Source organism: Solea solea, chromosome 18 (genome assembly GCF_958295425.1).
Source record: "Solea solea chromosome 18, fSolSol10.1, whole genome shotgun sequence".
Classification (NCBI taxonomy): Eukaryota; Metazoa; Chordata; class Actinopteri; order Pleuronectiformes; family Soleidae; genus Solea; species Solea solea.
Genome location: NC_081151.1, coordinates 12,886,944 through 12,905,689, shown reverse-complemented (window position 1 = coordinate 12,905,689; position 18,746 = coordinate 12,886,944).

Genomic DNA, 18,746 nt, shown 5'->3' with positions numbered 1-18,746 from the left:
GCCTTGCATATGCTCTGGAACAGAAGTATGCTGAATCGCTGATGAAGACAGTTGCTCTAACATGTGAAAAAAAGTTTTGCAGCTGTTGTTTTGTGTGTAGGGAAAGAACAAACACACACACAAGCTAAAGTGAGTCTCCCTGAAGGTCACACAGATGATTTTTCTTTTTTATAAGCTATTAAGATTTTATGGTTGATAGGAGTCCTCATTGGAGGGTTTCAACTGGGATTTTTTAAAGCCAACTGATTGTAATCATGGCCTCTAAGCACACACAAAACCTCCATCCTGCCGGAGCTGGGATCAACTAAAAGTTTCCACTTCATTGTGACTTCGGTACAAATTGTGATATTGACCATAGATTAGCGGAACACTGTGTGATCATATTTTTTGCAGAGCAAGACCATCGATAAGTCACTGATCAGGGGAATTCAGCATCTTTGATTTCTGCTCACAATCATAGTCCCGTTACACAAACAAGTTACAGTGAGAAGTAGCATGAAACTAAAGTCGCTCAGGGTTTGAACATATCGGTGCTCACACGGGGTTATAAGCAGGATACAGGTTGTACAGAATGTCCTGCTTTGTTTTTATAGCTTTCTCAAAATACATTGTAGACTGATTGTTTTCTCGATAGCACTGTGCAGCACTGAACCACGATGGATCACATTGCAAGCCCTGATCTTGGTTGCCTGCTCAAATCAATGTTTTGCTAGTCTTTGATAAAGTGCTGCAAAGCACAGCCGAACACAAGGCTGTTAGGCTGCCGCTAGGCTTCAGCAGAAACCCAAATGCAGACACAAAAAAGTAGATCAAAAATGTTTAATTTCAAAAAGCAAAATAAGGGAGTCACTCCAAAAATAACGCTGGGTAAGCAACAAAATAAAAGGAGGCAGGCAGGGACAAAAAGGTGATCCTGGAAAAAATCAGTGGCAATGGTGGCAATCAGAGTTATCTGCAAACCAGGAAAAGGGGTTTCTCCGGCCAGGCTGCAGGGACAAAGACAAGCAGACACACGCACAAACACACCCACTCATGCAGACAGTGGAAAACAGACAGACAGCCATAGAAGGGGAAAGGGGAAGAGGAAACAGGAGGATAGACATCTTATGTGGATCCTAAGGCCAATGACAAATAAAGGAGAGAAAGACAGGTTTTTGTGCAAGTTAAAGAGTAATTTAAGAAAATAAAATCAGGAGGAGCTGAAAATATGTGTCATCTCTAATATTAGTGGTGGATGTGGGTGTGGGGATGAGTGACGTGTGAGGTGTCATCGAGCCCTGGTGTTTCCAACCATGCAGCTAAATTACCCAGACTCTCTTACAGGAAACAGGATGCTGCATATGAGGAAAACAAGTTTTAAAACAAATACTATATATGGTCCAAGAAACTGTCACAAAATCCAATAAAAGCATCACACCTACACCATTTATACTGGGTGATTTGCATGGCGTCTGCAGTGTAACATCCAAATTTAAAATGTCATGTCATGACAACATGATACTTTTCTGTTCATGATACAACATGACAGCACAGTAAGGAAAGATACGAAAATAGGTGTAAACATCCACATTAATTAAATGTCTCAAAGTATGTATTGTTTGTACTTTGTGTATTCCTTGTTATTCCTTGTAACATCAACCTGCCATGGGACTACAGGCGGGAAATTAGCCTCAGGCTACAACCTGGAATATTTACATTTGAATGATTATTAATATACATTTGTCCCTTCCCTTAAATAAATAAATAAATAAATAAATAAAGAAGTCCATAAGCACATGAACAATTGTTACAGTATGCAAACTTACAGATATATGCCAGCGCCTGTGGCTTAGGAGTTGATGCAGGTTATAAATCTTTAGACAGTTAATTTTTTCTATTTCCGCTTGTATTATGAATAAAACTGCATAGATTTTTTAGATCCGTGTTTTTTTCTACTACATAACTCAGAAAGGGCTTTTTACCAGTATCTTTATAAAAGTCAAGAAGACGAGATTGTGATTGTTTCATTAGTATCTGTAAGTACAACATAAGAGGATGGTAAAAAAAAAACAGTGAGCTAACTAAGTTGGAAGATAAATGTGTGTCTTAGCGTAAGGGTGCATTAATTAACATTACTTAATGCTGTCGAAAGCATTAACACACAATGTTTTATCGAACCATTTATTACTGTTATTCAGGTTGATTATTTTGTATAAAGGTTAATCATATATTATTCAAGGGTCTAGAAAGCTACTGTGTCAGTAATGTGTTTACTGGAAGTTAATTAAAGGTTTAAGTAACTGTAAATGCTCTCTTTTAATTACATTCATTAAAGGTGTCTTTTCAGTACAACAGTAACACTCTGCTATAATGTACTGCTACAAACTGTAGCAGTACATAATATAAATATATAATAAAGTGGGAAACATGTTCCACAAATGTTTAGTGTCTGTGTGGTTGTTTAAGGCTCTGCATGGTACATTAATAAAGATTGTGCTCGTGAAAGGCTTATTTAACATGCTTATGTATTTGTGAAATCTTGATCCACTTTACAACAAGGGTCACTAAGAGCATTAATACAGGTTAACCATGTTTAATAAATCATTATTATGCCCTTATTGTTAAGTTTTTGCCAGGAAATGGATTCCCACTAATGCTGATCAGAGTTGGTATGCATATTGCCTAGTCATTTGACCTGGCAGTGAATGCTGATTAATCACATTCCCACTGGTAAAAAAAATAAAAAATGTAACAATAATCAGTTTAAAATCAGAATTAAACAGGATTTTCTTTATTCTTGTTAATTATGGACCCTTGGGAACATAAACAATAAAGCTGTGAGAATTGACCTTAAAAGTTTAACTTCTAATTTTCTGAATTGTAGGAGTAACATTTCTTGTAGTATCACTTTTGCCAGCGAAATTAAGTTACTCTTACATTTATGAAGTTGTAGTCAAGTCACACACACTTTTAGATGTAGTTTGTATTGATCATAGTGGATCAAAACCACTGATGCAACCTGTACTGGTGGTCAATTTAAAGCAACCCTGCCTGTGTGTGCTGTCTCATCTCATCAAATACTATGTTTCTATATTTATACAGTATTAAAGTTTAAATGTTGTTGTTTTTTTTACATTTTACAGTATGGTAAGAACACAGTATAAATGTATAAACTGCTTTTAAGAAGGTTCCTGGTATCTGCAGAAACCACATATTCCTGATTAAAAAAAAAAAAAAAAGATTCTATCTTTAAACCACCATACAAATGCAATCACAACATTTCACACCACCCACCATGTGTCAGAACAGAGTGATGAATCAGACTCTCCACTCACACTCTGGACATGGGAGAAGAACTAAAGGTCCAGGGAGCAATGCAACACCACTCTTCTCTAATTTAGCCAAAAAGTTTCAAAACTTGATTGTGAATTGCTCTGAAATTTAATTGTGTGAGAGCCCACACACAGCTCAGACTCCTGATTGGATGGTGTCCCCCTGCTGGACTGCCTCCCCCTGACCCCGGGCTCTGTGATGGCTGTGTTTGCAAATCAGAGGTGGCAGTCTGATTACACGGCTGGTTCTGGGGAATAAAAAGCCTCAGAGAAAACCTTGGACTCACCTTACACCAAATGAACCAACAAAATTAGCTTGGGGGGGTGAAGTTGGATGTATGTTACTTTCCACCTACATCTGCGCTGAGATAATCACTGTGGTCACGTTGTTAATAATTCAAGAGAATCATGGTATTGACTTTTGGTTCAGTCAGACATGAAGTCAATGAATCAACGCGCTGCAGCCAGAGAAACGTGTGATGAGTTCAAGATCTCTTTGCAAAGTGATATGAGCATCACTGACTGACATTTGTTTTCAAGTGTAAATTAGATTTGCTCACATTGCTGTAAAGCCTTGTAAGAATTTCCCCAGCAGCGATGAGTGAAGTCGTGATTTCATGAGTTAATACAGAGAGTTGGAAAAGTAAACTTGTTTTCTTTGAGCAAACACTTGAGCTGTGAGGACAGAGTGATGCAGGACTTCAGTCACACTGAATAATAATTTGCTTGCCACACATTATCCCACTTATTACATGTGTATTTACTAAAAACAAGTAATCCGACACAAAGTATTGTTTGTAAAATGATGTTTACTTATTTAGAAAACAGTGGTGGTTGCTGGTCTTTGTAACAGGGGGAAGGTCATTTCAGGCCCAGTTATTTAAACATCAATTCTGCAAACAAACTCCTAGAACAAGTAAACACAATAATTATGTAAAACGGAAATGCTATAATAGTGTTTTTATTTACAGTGTATGTGTATATGTATGTCTGCACCCGCTCCATTGATTCTGAGAGAAACTGATCTTCCCTGGAAGTGACGTTTTGTTCAATAAACGGATAATTATCACCAATTCATTGTGATAATGTTCTTTGCTATCAAGAGCAGGACTCTCAATAACTACATTCTCTGTCGATCAGATGCTCAGATAATATCCCAAGTATGTGCAGGGTTGAGTAAAGATGTAGGTCAATACCCAGAATTCTTTATATATATTTCTATATATATATAACTTTTAAGCTTCTTTTACACCAACCTGCTTAGAAATGATAGTGACTCCAAAGACATCATAGGGCAGGCCCTTTGCTCCATTTCCACCCTTATTGCATCTTTATCTTTGGTTATCCATAAGAAATCTAAGTTGAGTGGCCCAGTAATAGTTCCTTAGATTTGGTAAATTTAGCGCTCACTTATTTGGGGGCGCTAAAAGTGTCTTGTATTTAATTGTTGCTGTTTTTATTTTGCCATAAAAATGTTGACATACTTTTGTCCAGCATTTTAAAGGTGGAGCCAGAATCATAACTGGAAGTGACTGAAACAGGAACAATAGTCTTTAGGCAAGATATTAATTCTTATTGTTTCTACCCTCCCAAGGGTAAAATTGCCCATCTATCCAAGTCTTTCCGAATTTCCTTTATCAATTTTCTGTAAATTGCATATAACTTTGAGATGTTAGGAGTGATAACAACACATCGATATCTAAACCCTTTGTCAGTCCATTTAAAGTCAACCTTTTCTTTTAACTCTGCAGGACATTACCTGAGATCATCATAGCAATTTATTTGCTTTCATTAGTCAAATATCCTGAATTTTTTCTGTATTCATTAAGATTATCCAACAGGGCTGGTATAGATAGGGATGGGTCATTCAAAGGTATTAATAAATCATCTCCACACTAATTCTTTTTATGGATCCATTATCTTGTGATGTGGAAAGAATCTTAATTTAAAAGCACAGAGAAAAAGCTGGTGAAGACAACATGTTGCTCTGCATCGTACACATCACATTTGGGATCAAGTTCTGGCTTTATTTTATATTTTTTGTCTGTATTAATGGGCATTTACACCGCACACTGCCTGTAGATACAAAAAAGTCTGAAAGGAACATTCATTGTTTATTAGTCTACTTGTTGTAGTCATTGGCGACCATACAGATGCAGAGAGATGCTGTTGTGAGTGTGAAATGACATGAGCTCAGAAAAACCCTGCACAGATAGTGTTCACAAAGGCCCGTATCTCTGCTCTAACAAGGTAACATCCACCTACAACAGTGTCATCTACAGCTTGACTGCTCTGGAGGGATCACAGAATCGTTAACATTTTATTACCAGACCTTTGAGGCCACAATGATGAATTCCATTTCATCAGCTCCTGCTTTAACACTTTGGCTCGCTGATGTCTTTTTAAGAGGCACTGCTCAATAGAGTATATGAGGTGCATCCGCATGTAAAATGTCACTATTAAAAGTGGTCATAAAAGAGAGCTCCCATGGTCCTTTGCAGCTGACATCTCTTCTTCCTCAGCTCTTCCGCTCTTTTGTATTTTTTTCCACCCATCAAGCCCAAGTGAGGTGAAAAATGATAAGCAACAGTCCGTCCTCCCAGGGCGAGGAGAGGGAAGTGAAGCACAACAACAGAACTTTGTATAAGGCCAGTTTATTGGCTAATGAGGCTTTTGCAAAGGCTCCTGGGAAAAGATAAGGCAGGGAACATTGCATCCCACTGGCTTAGGAGACATAGTGTTTGTATTGGCATCACTGCAACCATTCCATTAACAGAGTTACACTTTGGCATGTTTGTATACAAAGACATAATTTTGTGTTTTACAGAAGAATTTGCCCAATACTATTTGGTGATTTTTGTTGGTGTTATAATCCTGCCTCTTTTTAGTAGAATTAAGTACTAAGTGTACTAATTAACTTGCACAGGATTAGTGCAGAGTAAAATGTAATGGCAGGATATAATACAGCATACATGTTTTGTATTGATCACAAATTTCTAATGTAAATCCAAGTAATTGAAGAGAATGAACAACACTTGTGCTGGATTATTCCAGGCGCTCGTAGTTTGGACAGTTGCCTTGGGACTTCTTGTTGTTCTTTCTGTTTTCTTTACCCTAGGTTTTTAGTTCTCTGTCTGGTTTTCAATTCCGTGTTTCCTGTCTCCTGTCTCCTGAAGATCTGCTTGTGTGTATCTTGCTTCCTTAAAAACCTACCAAGAACATGGAGAATTTATTATGGAGTGCAAAATGTTTCATAGCTAGGGTATGCACAAAAATGCTGGGGGGGCTTTGTAATTTAATGTTGTGCTCAACTGAAAAAAAGGAGGGGGGAGGGGTAAAAAAATAGATTACAATGAAACATTAATTAAGTGGGTTACAAGTTGTTTTCACACCAGAGGAGAAATATTGCAGCCATTTGCTCATCAGTCTTCATGTCGTTGTTGCTGTCAATCGATGGCAGCTGTCCGGGGCAAAGTCACATCGGCAGGCAACATCGGACACCGAGGAACAGAAGTGATGAACAGACAGAAGCGAGCCACCTTGGCCTGCTGCTGCTGCTGCTGCTGTCTCATGGATTTCAGCTTCCATTTGCCACAGTGTCCCTCAGCTCAGCAAAGCATCTGCCTGGATCAATGCCGCCAATAACCACAGGCTCCAGACGGCTTGTCTGTCTGCCACCATTGTCTCTGACATTCGCTCTGCCGCGACATCTGAAGTTACCAACCGTTGAAAGCTCCCACTCAGCAGCAGCTCATCCAGCAGAGATCATTATTAAAGGCAGTGGGCTGATAGCATCTCCACAAAGTGCAATTATGTTGAGTTTGAGGATAAAAAAAATGTGTGTATTAGAGTCAGGTAGTGTGTACATGTGTGTGTGGGCATGTGTCAGCATTAACTGAATCTAATTTGAAGAAGAACGGTGACTTGACACCATCTTCTGCACACTTACAAGACTGATAATGATGAGTGCTAGAGCAAATAAAGTCATGAATTACTTAATGATCGTTCTCCGGTGTTCTATGAACCCTACTTTATTTCAGTGTGGTCTAATGCGACAGTTGTAGAGCTTTTAGTTTAAGAATATGTTTTTAAGTGTACGATCTACTGGTTAACATTTCTAACTGCAAGGGCCAAGGGTTGTTTAAGAAGATTTTATACTTTTTTTAGAGCGATTTGTGGTGAAGTCTATGTGGGTATGGGCATATGCTCCATTCGTTTGGATGAACATAAGACATATTTACCCATTCATTTCCTATAGTGGAAAACTAAATGTGTGACCAAGTAAAGTGAAAATATCATGAGGTCTTAGGGCAATAAGATAATAAGACAATACAGTATTAATGCTTTAATAAAGTTGTCAAATTGGTCCTAGAAGGTTAGGTGAATAAAGGCCACAGCCACATGTTTTCATTTATTTTTGAAAAATAAAGAAATTAAAACAATTCTACTGGACTTGAACCTGGATTGCATGTCCCTTGGCAATTGCACAAAGTGCATACTTGTTGGTTTTTACTCATGTTTCATTCTAATATAAAATCTATATCTAAATCTAAATCTATCTAATATATATTCATTTAGAACTTTGCACAAAACTGAACATTTGCACTAATCAGTGTTGCTGATATGGTTCATCTGATTAGATTTGTTTTATCATTATTATACAGCTGTGGTGTACTGTATGCCCTCACACTTTACTATAATATGTTACATATTATTCTAGCTCTCTATACTTTCTGTAAAATGTTCACATGCATAGTTTGCTTTCATCTCATATTTTTGTATTTCTTATATGTAATAGTTGAAAAGTGACTGACACTGCTGCTGTAACACAATCTTTTCCACTTTTCTGGATCAATAAAATAAATCTATCTATCTTAATTCTGCTCTGGATTCATGTCTGGTCCACGTCACCATGATGCTTTTAATTTCCAAAAACAGACACCTTGGAAATTATGGAGGTCTTTGAGAAGATACAATATTGTTTTATTTATTGGGTGTGGTTTACACAAGTTGATATTTACAATATGTTCCATTTGTTTGGGTGAACATCATACAGACATAATACCACTCTAAAGTCAATGAAAGTGCTGTAATATTTATACTTGTAAAATTGGTCGAATTTCACTAAATGCTGGAGGAAAGTTAGGTAAACAAGGGCCACATCCACTCATTAATTTTATTTTGAAAAAAAGACCATAACTTCTGATTGAGATACAGCTCTTGTCCACACCAACATCAAGTTTTTTTAAACCTCAAAAACAGACTAATTACAAAATGCTAGTTGCAGTGCATGACGACCACAGAGCTGATCCTCTGCTCTATGCTATAGTTTGTCTCATCATAACATCATAAAACATACTTTTAAATGCTATAAGTGTGCATTTTACTCAATTAAATACCAAGACTAATCAGTATGAAACCACACTAGCATCACTCCTGCATATATTTCGTAATAAAACTTTGTAGAAAAATAAATAATCATTTTACTCTGAAACAGGATCAAGAAGTGCTGTGTTTGTGACACGATACAGATAAACTCTAGTGAATTGTCTTTTCTTTTCTTTTTTTTACTGTGAAAGCATTGTTGGGAAAATGACTTTAAAATTTTATTTTTTGACATATTACTCGTTACTTAAATTGGTTACAACATTAGTGTGTAATGATTTAACTGTTTTACTTTATCATAGGACAACTATTACTTTTTAAGCAGTTATTACATTGTAATCAATAAAGGATATTGGAAAAATTCTAAGGCTTTTGGGGTAAAACTGGATTAAACGAGTTTCGTTGAAACATTTTACCATCTGTAATACAGAGAATAGATAAATTAATGAATCAATATTATACAATGTTGACAATTCATCATCCTCACTGTTTTATACAATACTCATTCATCATTCTTTCAGTGTTGGATGATATGATATATTCAGCATGTTTGTCAGTGTCTGATTGCTACATTAATATCAGCTGAAGGAGTGAAAAATACATTTGTAAATAAAGCTGTCGGCATTATTACTAAACTTTATTCAGTGTCTTTATTAATGAACTAAAATACACAACGTTTTTCTTTGTCTGAGAATCTAAATCTCTCATAGAGAATATCTCCAAAAGAAAAACAAAACAGTAAAATGATTGTTTTGGTGAATTTGAATCCCAAACTGGTTGGGATGAGGTTCTGTTCAGCGGCAAATTACCATGGTGGTTAAAAGAGTCTCTTTCTTGACACTGAAGAGGTACTATGTTTGAGTTGATGTGAAAAAACTTGGTTACATATCGCTGACATGGTTTCACACAGACGGGAAAGACGGCAACACATGCTGATCACACGCCATCAAAGTCATAAGCACCTCAAATCTGCAGCGGTACATTCACTACTTTTTTATTTATTTATTTATTCTGTAATGTGTTACCCCCCGACAACACTGGGTGAGACTTGGTTTGCGTTTCACAGGCAGTGTGGACACTCTGAAATGTGAGATGTTTTGCACGGCAGTCATGCTACTCACGCATCCAGTGTGAACCTGCCTTACTTCCAGTTTCACCCCATTGTCAGTCTCAGAAAAAATTGTTTAAGCTTTTTTTAAGCATTGTTTTTTCTCATTAGATAACTAATCAAACCATTGAAGAGGAGCAAAGCAACTTCCTGTTTGCAGCAGCAGTGCACCTGAATGTGTTTTCATGTTAGACAACCTGTGATATGGAGCTGAAATACTTGTCTGGTCACAGATCATTTTGGTTTGAAAACGCCTGAAATGAATGAAATGAAAAAAATAAAGTCAGGAGTGACGGGAAGGATGTCATCAGAGCTGGAAAAGGCAGGGAGACAGAAATTTATGATTTAAAAAAAGAATGTTGTCATCTGGACATTGAACAGATTCCGCTTTGAAGCAGATGCCAGTTTTTGGAGCTGGAGAGATTCATCAGACAGGCTGGATGGAAGACAGTAAGCTGCTGAGAGGAAGTGAGCACAGCAAAGATAAATGCCTTCATGCTGGCTCCCGCCTCACATAGGCTCACCCATGGTGTCTGCAACAGCTGGTGAAGGAGCAGGAAGCTGACACTTTATTTCTGCTGAGGTGGAGAAGACGATTTATTTTTCCTTGGAAAAGCTGTTGAAAAGGAAAGCAGTGAAGAGGAGAAGAGTCATGGAAAGGACACTGTCAGGTGACTCTGTATAGACCAGGCAATTTGTACTTGTAATGAAGTGTCATGTTCTTCAAGACTCACAAAATAAGGTCCCAATGCACATTAGAAGTTTAGTCCACAGCCATTTTAAAAGTCCAGTGTGAAAGAATGAGGGATACCTAATGGTCAGACTGCAGATTACTGTAATTACAGATTATTGGTTGGTAATCTTACAGGGCAATAGCACTATTCTGAATTGTCTCAATAAAAAGTGCCTGTTTTTGTCAATAAATTGTTATTGTACTATGGGGGCTGGTGGGGACACTGTGCCTCTGTGTTGTCACACTGTACTCTACCAGTAACACATTAACAGTTAGTAAATACTTATTACAGCATTTACTAACTGTTAATTAATGTACCTTATTGTAAAGTGTTCCCCACTCTCCTGCTCACTTTCCAAAGTACATCAGGGGTCTCATTTTAAAACTGTGTGCAGGATTCACCTGAAAAGATGTCATATGAGACAAAGAAAGTCAAAGAAAGTGCTTCAGGCCTTTAAATAGTCAGAAAAATACTCCTAATAAATCATTATTGATCGGGAGTGATTGGAAAGTCAAGGCAAACACAGACAGAGGAGGAAAGAAGACTTATACTGTAGGTTGGTTACATCACTAATGCCAAAAAGGCATCATCACCTTTATATACAGTTTTATCTCAAACACCAAATGATCTCTTTTTCTCTAAATGTTGACAACTGCAATGGCAGTTTTAATGACAACGGCAGCTGATGAAAATTGTCAGAGACAATCTTTCAAAGGGACATGAAAAAACAAGGGGCCGAATAAATTCAACCCACTAAACTTCAGATTTCAAAACTCAAGACAGATTATTGACGGGAAAACATTAGGAGCCAACAGGAGACATGGAGGGTGAAGTGCAGATCTCCAGGATAATATGGGACAGATGGGAAATTCAATGTTAAATAAAGTGTATCTATCTCCTCTACAAAATGTTTTGAATGACTGCATGTCCACTCGGGTGAGTATCTTTATGGCTTTGTGTTGAGAAGTGCTGAATAAATGCTATAAATTATATGATGATCACTAGAGGGGGAATTCAGAATTACTTGTGAAGTAAGATTATAGGACCTTGTACTAATCTCTGAACTGTAAGATCTAGATTACTATGCAGGAGAAGGAGGAAGAGGAGGTGTACAAACTCTTCCGTCATAGTGTGAAGATAGTGTGAATTTCCAGGAATAAGATTAAAAGCAGAGTTGTTTGTGCTGCTCTATCCAAACACTGTGGCTAAATATCAATACAGACCAGACTGTAGTAAAGTCAGTGACAGCTTGGTTTCGCACTGATGCAATTAGCTGAGTGCAGAACAAGGCAACCTCTGCACTCTGAGCTGTGTTGGCCACTGGATGAAAGGAAACACTCACACCTAACATCCTGATCGATATGTGTGTTCTCTGCTCGGCTCTGTCCCACAGCAATTATCACACACACACACGCGCACACACACACATATATACATCACTGTTTGGGTCGAAGTACATTTGACCTACACTCCTGCAAGGTCAAATAATCCACTTCAGCCTTGTCTGCTCTCAGTGTACGTGCACACACACTTACCCAATAAGAATTTAACACAGCTACGTTGGTGTTATTGGTTGAACATTGGTAAACAAATTGTTTAAAGAGAGGATGATCTTTTCTAACAAACAGTTCTCTGTGAGGCTAAAATAATGATCAGCACATTACACAACCGTGCCAAGTGATTCCCTCTGATGCCAAATCACCTGCTACAGCTAAATAAGGGACACACTCTCACAACAGTGGGCTAACAACAAAAAAAACTAACAGCCAACTGTAGTGCTGTATCAGTTGGCATGTGTGTGGGGGGGGGAAGGAGCACTTGCATTCACTGCATCAACTGCAGAAATATTTTCTCAAACTTTCTAAAGGATGACCCACTTTGAAGATGGCAAATCACAATATCAATTGTGACAAGAAACTGGATTGGTAAACAAACAATTTCCAACTGACGTTAGGTTAGCTTCATTGTATATATGTTTTTTAAAACAAATGGTTGTAAATCTTAAATAAAAGTTTGTTTGAGGACCCTAACCAACCCATCTGTGGGACCCTTCCAAGGCTTTGGGAATCACTGAACTACAGCACATGGGCATTTGGCATGTGTGCTCTGTGCCTGCGGGAGAGGAAAATAATCTCATGACCAACGAGTGGCTTTAGTCTATATTATTTATTGTAAAATTGACACCTGAAGACATATAAACTGTGCTGTTTTTTCACTCAGGTCACTCAGATGCTAATTTCAGATTGCCATGTTTTTTGAGTCTCCAATCGTCTTCTGATTGCCTGGAGAAAAACAGCCATACACAGATATCTGTCAGTTGGTATGTTTATGTTAAATGTCCAATTTTAGTTAGACTAAGACAATAATTTGGTTCTCTTAATGTCATGTAAACATGTTAGCCCAACTAAAATCAAGCTAGTCTTAGTCTGACTAACATACCTGGATAATGCTATTCAAAGTTTGATGACTCCTACGTGTATACGCTTAGTTAGAATGGAGCAGAACATTTGCTGTTGATGTAAATCTTATGCCAACGAGTCTTTCTTCAGACAACACAGCAACCACAAGAGCCATGTTCCATCTAATTTGTGTCACAATTAACATGTACAGCAGGTACGAAACATACATAACCACAGCACGATTTCGTCATCCATCTCGCGGTTTGCTGTTTGTTTTTTCTGTGACGTCAAGTTATTGTTGGTCTTGACTTGTGGGGAGAAACTGGAGAAACCAGAGAAAACCCAATGGGAGAACCTACAAACTTAACACAGAAAGGCTAGAACCAGGATGTGAACCAGCAACCGTCTTGCTTGCTGCGAAGCAACAGTGCCACCGTGTGAGGGATTTCAGCATTGCACTACTTGAAAATTGGTTCCGTGACACATCAGGGAGAAATTGCCTGCTCTCCATAAGCCGCGTCTATTTTAAAATTAGCAACTGCCGAGCTTTAGTAAATTCTATTCTTTCTTTTAGCCATTGCTTCCATCCGCTGCAATATTGAATGCAATTCTTGAGGAAAAGTGTCTGAAAGCAAAGCCTGTGGGCTGTGACCTGGAATTTAAATCAAGAGAAAACCATATCTGCAGCAATCAATATTGTTTCTTTATACCATGCTCTGTGTTCTTTGACAACACATTGACAATCTCAACCAGGCGGCTTTGCATAAATGTGAGCTCTGTGGTTTGCGGCTGCAGTATAAAAAGCACAGGGCAATGTGGGAGTGACCCTGGAGGGAAAAAGCAACAAGTGCCCTACACGGTGCTGCAGTGTCTGTATTTATGCCCATCAGCGGCTGCATTAGTGACTCACATGTAAAGATACAAGGCAGCCTTCATTAAATTAGTCAAAGGGAAATGATCTTTGAGGAGGAATGATGTGCGTCACATGAAATGAAGATTACTCGTTGGATGTTTAAAAACAGAACATGCTCCAGGAGCCAGTGTGTGCAGCTAAATCATGACATGGTAACTGCATGTAAAGACTGTAATGATATGACCAATCCTGGTTCTTCTGTGTTTTATAAAGCTGTAGGGAGCAAAAAGATGCGTGTGCATGTGTGTATATAGTATATGTTTGTGTTACCTCTTTGAAGCAGTAGTTTTAACTTTTAAATATAAACAAACAAGATACATTACATGATTAGGCAAAGGATAGGGTAAGGCCTTAATTATTGTACACAGCACAGTCACATGGGGTCTTTCATAGGTTAAAGCACTTTAAGAAAGATATTTTGAAAAATGGGATACCATTGATTTAAAAAGCTCTTTATAAAATAATCTAATTAACATTTAAAAATGTCAAAACATTTTCTTTAAAAGCGGCCAGCTGTCCAGGAGGGGCAGTGGGAGATTCAAATTCTCCCTGTCCTCTGACCTTCCCCTAACTGTGACCCATGAAAATGTGAGAAAGTGCCTTTGATCCAGGTCATAAATTGACAATAATATAATCTTTATGACAAATAACATGGATAACATTGAATTATAAGTTGTAGATGTACTGAACAAATCACATAAAAAAAATCACATAAAAACATCACACACAATTGTATATGTAAAACCAGAATAAAAATAAAATAAGTGCTATAAATTGTGTGTGTGTGTGTGTGTATGCATGCATGTATGTGTGTGGATAAATGTTGCAGCATGTCACAGTGTCTCTGTAGTACAGCCTAATGTGACATTTAGTGCTCTAGTTCTGTGGCGGCTGAAAAATTACACTGGTACGGACAAATAATAAATAAATAAATGTACTGCCACGTTGAGTGCAGAGAGGCCAGTTTCCTTGGCTTTGCCCTGAGCTGTTTACAAAGGCATAATTCACATGCTGCAGGTCTCCTCTTTGTTTTTGTTTTCCATGGACAAAGCACCATATTTCTATACTGAGGCCCAGGAGACAACAAAATAAAGCCCCTCCATAATCAAGGAAAGTTGCAGGAAGAACCAGGGGAGCCTTTGTTGTGTCTCAATTAACAGTGGTCTGCCAGAGATTTAACCCTCTCCTCTGTAGAAATGAGTCAGGGCTTGATGTGAGCATGAATGTTAAATAAAGCCTGATGTCCTGCTGGAGACGTGGTTTACAGCAGTAATTGTGTGGGGCGTGTGAGGGCCTGGATCAGTAATTTGAGTGAAATGATCTCCGAATTTGCATATGGTCTAATATTGCTTTCTCCCTCTAAGGACGTATTACAGTGGGGGGCACTTTATTAGGTTCACCTTGCTTGTTATATCAAGTCAAATCAAATATAATTTATTGTCAACATGAGGGGATTATTCTCAAGTAAAGGTGCTACAGCTGCTGTAGAACAAGGCACAGCACGACACAGAAAAGCAACAAAGGACATATCATTTACAGAATATGAATAATACAAGACAATACAAGATTAATATTGCACCTGCCCTAAAACACAAATTAACATATAAATATGATACTGTAAGCAGACCAGAGATAAAACACAACACTCGGTTGACATGACATTAGAGGTGTATTATTGTTTTACTCTGACAAATCTCTAACCTTTATTTTTATATAAATATGTTTTATTTAGATTCAGTAAACTGAATGTGTAATGGTCATGGGTTTGAATACAACACCTTCATAGATGGACAGATGAACAAGTATTTATGCTGTGCATGCGATACAACTGTGCTATTTTGAAAAGCCTGACGTATGGACGCACGTATCCACGTCTGTCTGCACAACGACAGGTGACGCTAGCCAGTTACCCCTGGCCCCCTAAAAATGTTGGCTCACGTTAAAAAGTTAATTCCGAATGGCGTGTTTTCAACAAGACATGGACTGCTAAATATTTATTTACAGGTATCAAAGGTAAAGCGCACGACTGCAGCAAATTAAGATTATCAACTTAATATTACACTAACCACCTGAGCAATTAAGAGATTTATGTTAACTTGTTACAATTCCCCTTTCTTTTATGAAAAATGTTGCACCTTCACAAATTTAACAGCCCTCACTTCATCCTGGTGTCAGGTCTTCTTTGACCCACGCATCCCCAAGAGGTCACGCAATGATAATCTGAGGAGAACAGTGGGAATGATGGGAGTGTACCCAATGCAGGGAAAGTCATATTTTCTCTGTTACAGATCACTAAAAAGCTGCATTGACATTATTCTTCATTTGCTATTGAGGAGTCATAGCAAACCACTTTCTATTGTTTAACTTGAGGTCAGACCAAGGTCATTGAGGAGCCATTAATCCTTTTTTTTATTTTTAAGCATCAATAGCTTCAGGTAGAAAAAGTCCCCCCAATTTCTCTGACCCCACCAGACTCCATATGCTGTCCACATCTTATATCTAATTCCTCTTCACTCACTGGTTTTGGGAAAGGACAAGGTTAGTACAAAATTGCTAACGGCCTGTCGGCCAAGGATAGCTTCTCTCCAGAGCCCTTTGTGCTGATGCCCTGCATGCTTGCATCGTCAGCTTCCTACATGTTGCTGCTCTCCAGCATACAGTACCAGAGGGAAGGGCTTTCTGTCAGGTTGATCACACAGAGGGAAAAGAGGGAGCATAGACTCAGTGCGGTTACAACACACCAAAACTGGGTCTCTGTCAAGATTAGTTTTGCCTGCTGGAGTAAAATAAATCAGTGCAGTCTGAGGGGCTGTCCACACAAAAACAAGTCTATTTCAACTAAGTCCATTTCGGGAGCACTGAAACTTTTTCTCTGTGGAACTGCTGTAAACATCCATCCATCATCTAACGTTTTATCTTCACTGTTGTAAATGCTCATCACAGATGTTCTTCCATTCGTTCCGCTCTCCTGACCATGTGTATTTCTTTTCAATTCTCGCCATTTGAAAAAGCTGGTCCGATGTTTACTCTTGTGTGTCCACTCGCTTGGTAAGAAAGTTGTTTCCTCTTCCTCACTTCGTTCAACAATGGGTTTGTCTGCTACTTTTCGCCAGCTCTGCCATGATGAGCGTCTAAAATAACGCTATCAGTGCCTTGATCTTATAGCTGATACCTGGTAGGGGTGTGTGACCACGACCTCCTGATTCTGAGGACTCTTTGTACAAGTCGGTGGTGCTGATCATGCGAGGCTGGGTTTCCACAAACAGACAATAGGGGGCAGTGGAGACAGCCCTCAATCTCCCCACAACAAGACATTTAACCAACACAATGACTGTGAAGCTGTTAAATTAGGGTAAAATCATTCCATAGTTCTGCAACGAAGGACAAATAAAAAGATTGTTAAGGTTAAGTCCTGTTTACGTGTAGATTTCTGGTCTTTCTGGTTTCCGGTCATCAAGGAGAAAAACACAGTTACGCCTGGTTCACTCATTCCGTATTTTTTTCCTATTTTTCATGCAGTTCTTAGCAAAAATAGACAAGGAAATAATGATTATGATTAGACGTTCTACCAGCAATATCTGATTAAACGGAAACCTGTCACGGTAGTTTTAGGGTCTAGGTTGAATTTGAATACATGAAAATACTGTATTTATAAAACTGTTTTAGCAGCTCTAATAATTATACCAGCTGAAGGGCAGATTCTCTCTGTTTGCAGCAGTGATGTACATGCCACAAATCCGGTGTGAACCAGGCCTTATGTTCAGGGTAAATGTATGTGGATTAAGTTGGATGAAGACAATATAGTCCTTATCCATTAATACATTTATTTCATGGTCACTTTTGACACTAAAAGTGTGCCAAACAAAGCCAACATTTGTTCTGACGCTTATTGTGGGGGATATCATGAGGTCTTGAGGTAATAAGATGAAAAACACAAAATTCATATCAAGTCACATTGTAAAATCGGTCAGATTAGGCCAAACAATGGGATTTAACCTGTTTTTGTAAACAGCAAAAGAACTAACAAATTGCATGTGACAGCAACTAAATATTGCCAAAAGGACACTTTTTCTTTTTCTTCTTCGTTACATTTTATTCCTATATTCAAAGTGGCCATAATCAATAACCTTGTCTTATCCAATCTCACAGGTAATGGTGATTTTCGCGAGGAGGTGGAGGAAACATTAGTTTCACATTAAAAGCACGTTGGCCAGATTTATGAGTGTAATTTACTGCAGACATGCCCACATTATCATTTTAAGACTATGTGGAGAAGCAGCATTTGCATAATGTTGGCTGACTGTGAGAGAACAGGGGCCAATGGGTACTGACACAGCATAAACATACATGCAAATATCTTTTATGGGAAAGTACTGATCCAGTGACCGATCTACAGCAAATATGGATTTCCTGTCATTCATACCCCACTGTGTTTGCAATTCAGTTAATCAACAATAATATCGATCAAAGGCAAATGCTAATTTGGGACTATTTATTTATTTACATTTTTTTTTAAAAAAACAAGGCATTCAAAACCATTCTGTTGTTATTTCATGTGCAAAGGAACAGCAACACAAATGTCCAGGGAAATATCCTAAGTTTGAGACTGAGATACAAAGGGATCATTTGATTTTTCAAATATGTGGTTACTGTATATAAAATACTCACAATGACTTAATCTAACCCTAATCCAGCCTAAAACATCAATGCTTGTCCTCACTTGACAACATGCCAGTAGGGACAGCAGTGAAAGAGATGTTTAGCCATTTCACAAATGGTCCTAATAAAAGCTGCACAAACATATTATTATTATTATTATTATTATTAATAATAATAATAATAATAATAATAATAATAACAATAATAATAATAATAATAATAATAATAATAATAATA